Source organism: Myotis yumanensis, unplaced genomic scaffold (assembly GCF_028538775.1).
Source record: "Myotis yumanensis isolate MYYU_CA2020_CCGP unplaced genomic scaffold, mMyoYum1.0.hap1 SCAF_2, whole genome shotgun sequence".
NCBI lineage: Eukaryota > Metazoa > Chordata > Mammalia > Chiroptera > Vespertilionidae > Myotis > Myotis yumanensis.
In genome coordinates, this window is record NW_027223753.1 from 211,880,800 (window position 1) to 211,891,922 (window position 11,123).

Sequence of the window (11,123 nt, forward strand, 5' to 3'; positions counted from 1 at the left end):
CTTTTTATTTATTTTTTTTTTTTTTTAGTTTTATTCATTCCAAACGGGCCGAGGGCCGTAGTTTGCCCATGGCTGATCTAGAACAAAAGCACCCATAGGTAAGTGCTCCATGGAGAATGAATAAACCCATGAATGGACTAGTTTATTAAGAAGGTCAATATATGGACCTCCAGTAGCTTAGACAGAACTGTATGGAAGTTGGAATAACGTAACCCAGTTCAAAACAAAAGCACATAATTATTTACATTTACAAAGAGGCCTTTACCAGGAATCATCAACTGTAGGTCTTAAAAGAGAGGATGAAATGCTCTTCTTGAGGACAAGGGATTAGTTAGAATAAAAAGCTAGAATTTTTACCAGCTCCGTTTTTGCTGATTCCACCCTCAATATGAAAATAAAGGGTTTTCTTTTCCCTTCTAGTGAAGAAAAAAGCACATTCAAGGGAGATTTTAAGACCCAGTGTCCAGGAAATAGCATTCACCAAGCAACAAACTGATCAAAAATAAAAATATTTTTCCAGGCCAATATACCAAGAAAAACACTAAATAATTTATTTTTCAGTTCTCTGAATAAGACACACCAAAAAAAGAAAAAAAAAGGAGCACTTCAAAAAATGTCCATCAGCAAAACAGAAGAAGAAAAGAAGCATTTCACACACCGAGTCCTCTTTGCTTTTTGAAATTTAACAAACCCTGGCCAGGTTGCCTAGGTGGTTAGAGCATTGTCCTGATACAGCAGGATTACAGGTTCAAGCCTCAGCCAGGACACATACAAGAATCAACCAATGAATGCATAAATAAGTGGAACAAGAAATTGATATTTCTCAAAAAAAGAAAGGAAGGAAGGAAATTTAACAAAAGAGAAAATTTCCTCTGCTAATCAAATGTGTGCATTGTTTGGTACAAAATGAAGTGGCCATAATAAAACTCCAGCATTACAGGATTATCCGCAATCACGTCCCAGGGGCGGCTGAGACATGGAAAGGAGACAGAGACCCATTGTAAGTGTCCGTGGTCAACACCGATGCTCCCTGGTGTTGACTCCCAAAGCACAGTCTTTATAAGAAAAAGGGAAATCCAATAAAGATTTTTTTTTAAAAAGGAAAAGGAAAAACTAGATTTATCACCAAAACAGGAAGTTTCATGACAAAGGATTATTTAGGCGTAAGGACGCCTTCCTCCATCGGAATCTGTCCCTTTTAAGAAAACTTGCCTCGCCCCACTGCCCCCCTCTCAGCAGTAAGTCCTCAACCGCGCGGTCTGGCGCCTAAATGAACACGCAACACAGGGCGGTCAGGACAGCAACGCAGCTCAGGAACGGGGCTCGCTCAGCCCACGTGCTGCTCAGGGACCGGCTGGCTCGCTCGGGTTCTGTGCCCGGAGCCCACACCTCAGGGCCAGGCCTCAGCTGCATCGCCTCAGACCAATTCAGGTCCTCTGGCTGCAAACAGCATCTCACCCTGGCTCACCAGCACAATGTGGGGGGATGCGGGGCAGCTCCAAGAATGGATGGAGCTGAGAACTGGGGTTAGAAGCAAGACCAGACCCTGGTGTCTACACAGCAGGGCTTCCCCTCCTCTGACTCAGGCCTCACCCGTGCCCCCACCACCTTTTCCCCTCTGTGGGCGATTCCCCTCAAGGTTAAAGTCTCAGGGAGCATCTGCGTGTCGTGTGTCTGCCCCTGCCTAGAGCTGGCAGACAGCTTGACTTCCCAGACACACACACACACACACACACACACACACACACGTGGAGAAGTACTTTCCCAGGAGATTCCCTGTTTTTAAGAATTTAAACAATAAAGAATTTTTTTAAAAAAAGAAGTGGGATGGGTGCTGGATAACAGCTGTGCAGAACCCAGGGGACTGTCTCTGGCTGAGGCCTGCCTGCTCAGGGAGAGCACACTGCTGGCCTCAGGGAAGTGCTCCACCGGGGGGCGCTCTCTCCCTGCGCCTGTCACAGTCCTGCCCCAAGGAGGTCAGAGATGTAGGCCCGGCCCTGGGAGAGATCCCTGGGGGAGAGGCACCTGGGGCCCTGCCCCTCACACACACTGGGGGATGGCCTCGCCCCAGGGCATCTGCACGCCCTGCACATTCCTGTCCTCCTGGGGAAGCGCACCTGGACTGAGGCCGGGCCTGGGACCCTGAACTCTTTCCTGGGAAGTAGGTCTGGGCTTTGGGGCTGTCAGGACACAGGCCGAGCAGGCTCCTTTCTGAGGTTGGCTGGGATCTGTGCTGCATTGCACACATGCCTCCTCTCCAAGGAGGCCCACCGTGGCTGCTGAAGTCGTCCCCCAAAGCCCCCAAGGTGAGACAAAGGCCTCACCCCAGGCCTCAATTCAGGACACCCCTGAGGGGCCATCCCACCTCCCCAGCTCAGGGTTGGTGAGGCCTCTGCTCCCAGCACTTGGCTGTTGCTCAGTCCCCGGGCCTGTCCTGCCTCCGTCCCCCCTGGAGGTCCAGTTTCTGCACCTGAGCCAGTTCTCAGGCTGAAGCCATCGACTGAAGGAGACACTGGGCTCTCAGGAGGAAGGACCTCAACACGACAGCAATGTGCCTGGGAATTAATCTCGCCATTCCCCATAGGGACGCCCAGCCACTCAGTGAGGAAAGGGGACACCTGCCGGTGTTAATACCAGGCATCCAAGCGCCATCAGGTGCTCGTGTTGGAGCGAGGACGGGCTGGGGCAGATAACAGGCAGGCTTGGCCCCCGTCCAGCAGGTCCACACTCGCCCGGTGGCCACGTCCCGTCCTCCAGGTGTAACTGGGACAAACGGGCGTGGTGGATGACGACACCCACATGTGCCGGTTGAATTGTGTTTCCTTCCAAATTCTTATGTTGACGTCCCAATCCCCCGTGTCTCAGAATGTGACCTTGTTTGGCAATGGGGTGCTGCAAATGGAATTCGTTAGAATGAGGTCACTGAAATGGGCCCTAATTTAATAGAACTGTTGTCCTGAGAGAGGAGAGAGGAGAGAGAGAGAGAGAGAGAGAGAGAGAAATTTGGACACCAGGACACACATGGAGAATGCCATGTGACGATGAAGGCAGAGATGGGGTGATGCTTCTACAGCCAAGGAACCCCGAGACGGGCAGCAACCAGCAGGAGCTGGGGGAGAGGATGGGACAGATTCTTCCTCACAGCCTCAGGAGGAACCAGCCCTCCTGACACCTTGATCATGGACTGTGAGACCATAGACTTCTGTTGAGTAGGCCCCAGCTGTGGTTCTGTGTGTGGCAGCCCCAGGACACTGGTTCCTTGGCCTGTGGTTAGAGCCATACAGTAGGGAAGGCCAAGCGAAACATGAAATTGAATTCCGGTCTAGACAGTAAATTACAAACAACATTTCCTAGGAGAAAGGACAGGCCTTTACAGGCCACTGCGGGGGTGGTAGATTCCATCACCTCCCCCATTTTATTCACTAACGGAGCCCCTTCCAATTCATAGCGGTTTTAGAAGGGAAAGGCAAACTCCCGCAAACTCAACCCGGCAGTAGCCCCGAATACAGCTGTGGTGGCAGATGTGGTCTCTTTTCCAGAGCCGATTAGCACAGAGATGGCACGCGGCCACTTTGATGGATGCATGATTGTCCATCTTTATTAGGAAGAGGGATCAGAAGCAGTTTATATCCACACTAGAGGCCCGATGCACAAAGCTCATGCAAGAGTAGGCCTTCCTTCCCCCTGCCAGCACCGGCTTCCCTCCGGCACCTGGAACCTGGGCTTCCCTCCAGCCGCTGGCAGGAACCCGGGACCCGGGCTTCCCTCACAGCCCTGGCTTGTCCGGAAGGACGCCCGGAAGGACGTCTGGTCTAATTAGCATATTACGCTTTTATTATTATAGATGGGCTGGATAACGGTATTTATTTATAGCTCTGCCCAGGGCTATATTAGTTCTCCTACCCTCTGTTATAATATAATCTGAGAAGACCTGGGCCATCTGGGCATTGCTCAGAACATCACGTCAGTCCTCACTATATAGAGAGCACATTAAGCAGAGTGAATGGACAAAAGTGGCAAGTATGTTGGAGGTCTTTGTAAGACACATGTGCTCAGAAGGTGGGAGACGAAAGCTATGGAGATCCAGGGCATCAATACATTTGTAAGGGCCCAACGGTCTGAGGAATTAGTGCCTCTTATGCCTCCTGCCTCTGAGAAGGAGGCACAGGCCTGGGGGACCACTCCGGGTTCTGGAGGTAGCACACTCCAAACTTGGGACCATTGCTCACCACATCTGCTGTGTGACACGGCAGGTGCCACCTCTCAGTGAAGCCCAGAGAAGGAAAGGCGCTGCAGTAGGTCCAGGCTGTGGGGCAGTGGGCCTGTGGCTTGGCCCGCACTGGCTGGGAGACCTCCATACATCTGCGGTGGGAATTACACCAGGAGCCACTGGGACAAGCCCCAGCGGGACAGACCCAGTGCCGACCCCTGGGTTTCTAGAGCAAGAGCATGCCAATGGCAGCCGAGAAATAAACACTGCTTGAAATACAGTGTTTGTCTGGCCCTGGGTCCTGACAGAGACCGAGTCCCTGACCATGGACACCACATGACCATGCAGCTGTAACTGTCCATCATGGCCTGGGTCTTGTCCAGACCTGTAACTCATAAGGTCAGGCAAGCAATCAGCAAATAACTCTTACAGCAGAGGTGGAACCTGCAGAAGAGGCACCACAGGACCAGAATGAACACGTGAGTTGCACCAGTAGGTGGCCTACCCTCAGGTCATTGACCTCTGTTACTGTTATATCAGCATTTCTCCTTCAGTTCACTCCTGTGGCCACATGGGTGAGAACTGCCCTTTATTACCTGCCAAAGAGGAGGTAAAAAGCTAGGTTTAGTTCAAAGATTACCCCCCAATCACCCTGCACAGAAATCTCCATCTCAGGGATCTCCTGAGGATCCTAACCTGTGGCAAGGTATAGACTTTGGAGAGGTGGATGAAGTCTAGACTTTGAAGAAGTAATGGATGAAGGAGCATGAAGAAGAAAGTTCAGACTCAGGCCCAAAACACATTCTCTCAACCACAGTAGCCAGTGAATAAACTAAAATAGTTTGATGCCTACCTGACTCTACTTTTTGCTTCTTCGTCATTTAAAATAAAGGGAAATGAACGTTAGAAATCCCCACACACCTGGTTCAACCATTTACTAGTTGAGCGCGTCTGAAACAATCATCGTCGACAACCCATTCGGCTGCTATTATTAAATGGTCTAATCCATATCAATTATTCAGCACAGGGCCTGGCAATTAGCTAGAGCCCTCAAAGCGCCAGTGTCTCAATCCACGAAGCTTAGGTGAGCCGCAGAGGAAGCGTTCCTTATTCTTATTGGTTTGTTATGTCTGGATTTCATTTCTATCTCAAGCTCTCCCCGACCCCTCCTCGCAGAACAGTCATTGATAATTTAGGGTCACCTCAGTTATATCTGAGTAAAACTACGTCAGCTGGGGGTGAATTCCCTCCTCCCGCCTCCCAGGGTGGCATTTCATTCCCATGGGTCTTAGCATCTTGAATAAGTAGGAGATTCTGGGGGTCGAGTGTCATCCACCAGAGCCGCCATCTGCTGAGACACCCGACGCCTCCCTGGTTCTAGGCCAGCATCGCCCTGAGGTGGCTGCGCTCCCTCTGGTCTCTGATGGTTCGGACCGTGAGCTTCCCCGAGGCAGATGCACCGGGGGAGAGGCTAGGCGTTGGAGTTAGTCCTGCATCTGCGTCTGAGCTCTGCTGTGTACTAACAGGGAGATTTGGGCCATCCTTTGTAACGTTCTAGTTTTAAATGTCTCCTTGGAGAAGGGAGCTCCTCCTCATAGTTTGGGTGCATGAAAGACAACGAAGGAAGTGGGCCAGCCGTGAGCCCCGTGGGAAGACTGAAATCAATGTAATTCAACCTGTGGTGGCCAAGATTTGTTTTTTGTTGTACACATGTTCCCAAAAATTTTCAAATCTTCACTAGTTTTTTTTTAAATCTCTGAGATAACATTATATCATGAAATTATGGTCATTATATTTGGGTTTACACATTGGCATTGTCTAGAGAAAACCCCCTTAAAATCATTGCATCGCACTGAATATATTGCTCACATGGCTCAAACCATGGTAAATATAATGTAATGCATGATAAATTGGGGGATAATTTAAGTCCTTTATATTTGCCGTGTTTCCTTAATTTTTTTTTAATTTGTATTAAATGTATTGGGGCAACATTGGTTAATGGCGTTATGTAAGTTTCAGGCGTACAACATTATAATCTGACATCCGTATACGCTATTGTGTGTTCACCACCCGAAGTCTAGTCCCCTCTGTCACTTTATGTATGAGCCCTTTTACCCTCTTCATCTTCCCCCTAACCCTCTGGCAACCATCATTCTGTTGTCCGTATCAATGAGCTTGTTTTTTGTTTGTTTGTTTTATTTGTTCATTTGTTGCTCATGTGAGTGAAATCATACAGTCCTTGTCCTTTTCCATCTGACTTATTTCACTTAGCATAATACTCTTAATACTCTCAAAACCCATCCATGTTGTCACAAATGACAATCTTCTTATAGCTGGGTAGTAGTCCATCGTATGTATGTACCACATCACTCTATAAAACAGTGTCTACAAGTAATTTTTAAATGTCAAGCAGCACAAAAAGTTGCATAGTGAACACAGGAGCCCTCCGCCCCACTACCAACCCCCAGTGCTCCTCTGCAAGGCCAACCGCTCTTCCCACTTCCCAGCAGATGTTTCCAGAGAGGGACTGGGAAGGAAACTATTCTCAACACCATTTCCAAATCCAGTCAAGCTATCACCCCAGTGGGGGCCAACTAAGAAGATATCAAAGCAACAACAGCACACGAGCAAGAGCTCACACATCTTATCATCCGTGCACCTGTCTCTGTAAATGCAAAAAGGTGTGCTCCGCCCATACAAGAGGCTAAACCAAACAGAAGGAAGACACTGATTCCAGGCATGAGATGCAGGATGCCAGCTGGGCAGTGAGCCTGGGGGTGACCAGGGCACGAGGAGCTTGGGACAGAGGGCTCCACTGGAAGTTACATCAGAAAAATGATGCACTACCTTTGGCCACGTGACAAACAGAACTGACCAGCAGTCGAAGGAGGGAAGAATTAGTGATCGCTACATATACAAACGAAGCAAAGGGAAAATGGACAGATATTCATTCCGATGAAGTAGGAGGAACTTTAATGGGAAAAAGCCGTAACCACACACAATATTGTGTTGTCCACACTGAGCCTCCATCAACTTCTCAACCGCAGTTCAAGTTTTCCTACCTCGGAGCATATTCCCTGGGTGGTTTCCCCTTGTGGGTCTCCGTCCAGACGGGAGCGTTGCACCTCAGCGGTTTGTGGAATTGAAGTGGTGAGAAAGGATATGGTTGCCTTTTACTTGATCTTATCGAAAGGGCATCTCATAATTGACCACAAAGACTGACAGAGGCTCGGCTTTTTATGATCACTTGCATTTATTTAAAAAGGACTCGGTGGGGTTCCAAAGTGGCAGCCGATTAAGTGGAAGCTACACTGACACTCACTCTCCCAGGGCCAAACTGGAGTTACAACTGAAATATCGAAAAACCATCCTACACAATCAACTGGAGACTCGCTAGAGAGAACCCTGATAACCAAGGATGGAAAGTGGAGGCGGCAGAGAGACTGGTAGGAAGTCCCAGGCGCAAGAGGGCTGGCCAGGCGCCCACAGACAGCAGCTGAAGTTCTGGAGGGATTACTTCAGCTGTGGGGGGTTCCCACTGAGAACTCTGGGGTCTACACCCCAACTGGGCTGGCTCCCCAGCCCAGAGCACCAGAACTGAGAAAGCTGCCCACATGACATCTGGCTGTGAAAAGCAGCAGGGTTGCTGTCTGCCAGGGAGAGATGGCTGGAAATGCAGGCACCCTCTTAAAGGGCAAATGCACAAAATTTCATGTGCAGCCACTCACCTTGGGCTCCAGCAGAGGGAGGGCAGAGTGGACTGGAGCTGTCTGAGAATCCAGGGTTGAGGGCTCTGGGGTTGGAGCTCAGAAGGTGGGGCTTGGTTTCCTGTGCTGAGTCATCCCGCCCCTCCCCCCCCCTCCCCCCCAACTGCAGAGGACTTCTTTCTCAGGTAGAAACTTGACCATCCAGGCAGCTTTTGGAAAACCTCTCGCCCCACCCTGTGGAGACTATGCCTTGCTGTGGCCTATAGCCTAAGGCTCATTCCGAGGCTCAGAATAGCAACCAGGCTGCAGGCAGAGGCAGCTCTCTGGATGCTTTGAGTCTTTGCCTTCCTTATCTGCTTCGGACCTGGGACTAGGAAAAGCAGATTTTGATACACATCTTAGTCCTTTCCAAAGGCACCCAGCCCCGGCAGAGGGAGTCACAAGCTGTGGATGGCCGATGGCTCCCAACGGGGTGCTCAGGGCCAGTCACAAACAGCACCTAGCATTGTCCTGCACCAGAGAACCTCCAAAAAGACTGGGAATCATAGCAGATCTACCTGATACGTAGAAACAAACCCAAACAGGCAGCCAAAACAGGGGGACAAAAGAAACAAGCCGCAAATGAAAGAAGAGAATTCTCCAGAAGAAGAGCTAAATGAAATGGAGATAAGAAATTTATCATTATTCCAGGATACTCAACAGCAAGAGAAAAGATATAGAAATTATGAAAACTGACCAGTCGGAAATGAAGAATGACATAGCAGTAATAAAGAACATGACCCAAATACATGCTGTCTACAAGAGACCCACCTCAGAACAAAAGACTCACACAGGATGAGAGTGAAGGGATGGGGAAAATTTTTCCATGCAAATGGAAACAAAAAATAAAAAAGCTGAGGTAGCAATACTCATATCTAACAAAATAGACTTCAAAATAAAAGCCATCACCAGAGGTCACTACATAATACTAAAGGGATTGATCCAACAAGAAGATATAACCCTGGTAAACATATATGTACCCAATATAGGAGCACCTAAATACATAAAAAAAACTTCTGATGGATTTTAAGGGAGAGATCGACAGCAATACAGTCATAGTAGAGGACATTGACACCCCACTGACTTCACTGGACAGATCTTCTAGACAAAAAATTAACAAGGAAACAGTGACTCTAAAAGATACACTGGATCAGATGGATTTAATAGACATTTATAGAACATTTCACCCTAAAGCTGCAGAATATACATTCTTCTCAAGTCACATGGGTCATTCTTAAAGATAGATCACACGTTAGGACACAAAACAAGCCTCTACATGTTCAGGAAGATTGAAATCATATCAAGCATCTTCTCAGATCACAATGGCATGAAATTAAAAATCAACTACAGTAAAAACACTCAAAGACATTCAAACACATGAAGGCAAAGTAGCATGTTATTAAACAATGAATGGCTTACCAAAGAGATCAAGGAAGAAATCAAAAACTTCCTGGAAACATGAAAATGAACACACAACAACCCAAAATCTATGGGACACGGGGAAAGCAGTCCTGAGAGGGAAGTTCACAGCAGTACAGGCCTACCTCAAAAAACAAGGAAAGCTTCTAATAAACTATCTAACCCTACAACTTAAAGAATTAAAAAGAGAACAATAATAAAAGCTTAGGGCAAGTAGAAGAAAGGAAATAATTAAGATCAGAGCAGAAATAAATAACATAGAGACTAAAACAAGGCAAAAAATCAATGAAACCAAGAGCTGAATCTTTGAAAAGATAAACAAGATTGATGAACCTTTAACCAGACTCATCAAGAAGCAAAGAGAGAGGACCCAAATAAATAAAATTAGAAACGAAAGAGGTGACGTAACAACTGATCCCACAGAAATACAAAGGATTATAAGAAAATACTATAAACAACTCTATTCCAACAAGCTGGACAACCTGGACGAAATGGACATATTCCTAGAAAAATACAATCTTCCAAAACTCAACCAGGAAGAATCAGAAAACTTGCATAGGCCGATAACTACTGATGAAATTGAAGCAGAAATCAAAAAAACTCCCAGCAAACAAAAGTCCTGGTCCAGACAGCTTCACAGGGGGAGTTTTACCGAACATTCACTGAAGAACTAACACCTGCTAGTTCCCAAACTACTCAAAAAAACCCAAGAGAAAGGAACACATCCGAGCTCTTTTTATGAAGACAGCGTTCACCTAATTCCAAAACAGATAAAGACACTACAAAGAAAGAGCATTACAGGCCAATATCCCTGATGCACATACATGCGAAAATCCTCAACAATATATCAGAAAATCAGATCCAGCAATACATTAAAAAGATTATACACCGTGAGCAAGGGGGATTTATCCCAGGGATGCAAGGCTGGTACAATATCCGCAAATCAGTAAACATGATACATCACATAAACAAATAGGAAGGCCCCTCTTGCACCTCCTCCCAGGGCCAGGCTGGAAATAAAACTGAAGTGGGGAACATGCCTCGGAAAAACCAACTGAGGTCCAGCTGAGGAGGAGGCGGACCAAGAAAGGACAGAAACACCTGGAGGCCAGTAGGAAGGGCGGAAGGGCGAGGCCGAGAGAGGGGCAGGTCCCGCTTCCACAGGTGGCAGGCCGAGAGAGAAGAGGGGCTCTTGGCTGCGGGAGGGGTATTTCCCTGAGAAGATCAAGGCCCTTCGGTAGGGCTGCTGGCCGCCAGGGAGTCTGGAGCTGGCCTGACAGAAAGCCAGCTTGTTGGTGGGGGATTTTATGGGGGGGGGTGGGGGGTAAGGGAGGTTGTTTTTAAACCCAGAGCACAGGTGTTTGTGGCAGCTACTCACCCGAGGCTTCAGTGGAGGGAGGCCGGTGCGGACGCTGGTGCCTAAGGAGAGGCCCGGTGGGAAGCACTCGGGGAGACGAGAAGCAGCAGCCGGGGTCCTGCGTTCATTCAGTCGCAGCCCCCCAAACCGAAATGGCCATTTTTCCCGAGAGGCACTGGCTGCTCCCGGAAGCCACAGCTCAGGAAAAGGAAAAACCCCGCCCGCCCGAGGTGGTCCAGCCCGCCCTGCCCTCAGGAGCCCTGTGGCCACACCCTACATCTTGACCTTTGCAGAGGAGACGGGGCAGAGGCCCAGCCCACTGGTTTGGACAGTCTCTGGAAGCAGCAGTGACTGGATTGGGGCTGGGGCCACCCCACCACCACCCCATCCT

At 48.5% G+C, this 11,123-nt stretch overlaps 1 protein-coding gene across 1 annotated transcript in view; it reads right to left on the reverse strand.

The window, feature by feature from the left end:
• The window catches only part of IGSF5 (immunoglobulin superfamily member 5), a 63,357-nt gene extending 52,461 nt beyond the window's left edge, over nucleotides 1–10,896 (reverse strand). The window contains exon 1 of the mRNA XM_070407174.1: nucleotides 10,754–10,896. The gene's annotated coding sequence lies outside the window, so the exon portion shown is untranslated. The remainder of the gene's footprint in view (nucleotides 1–10,753) is intronic.
• Nucleotides 10,897–11,123: the final 227 nt, after the last annotated feature.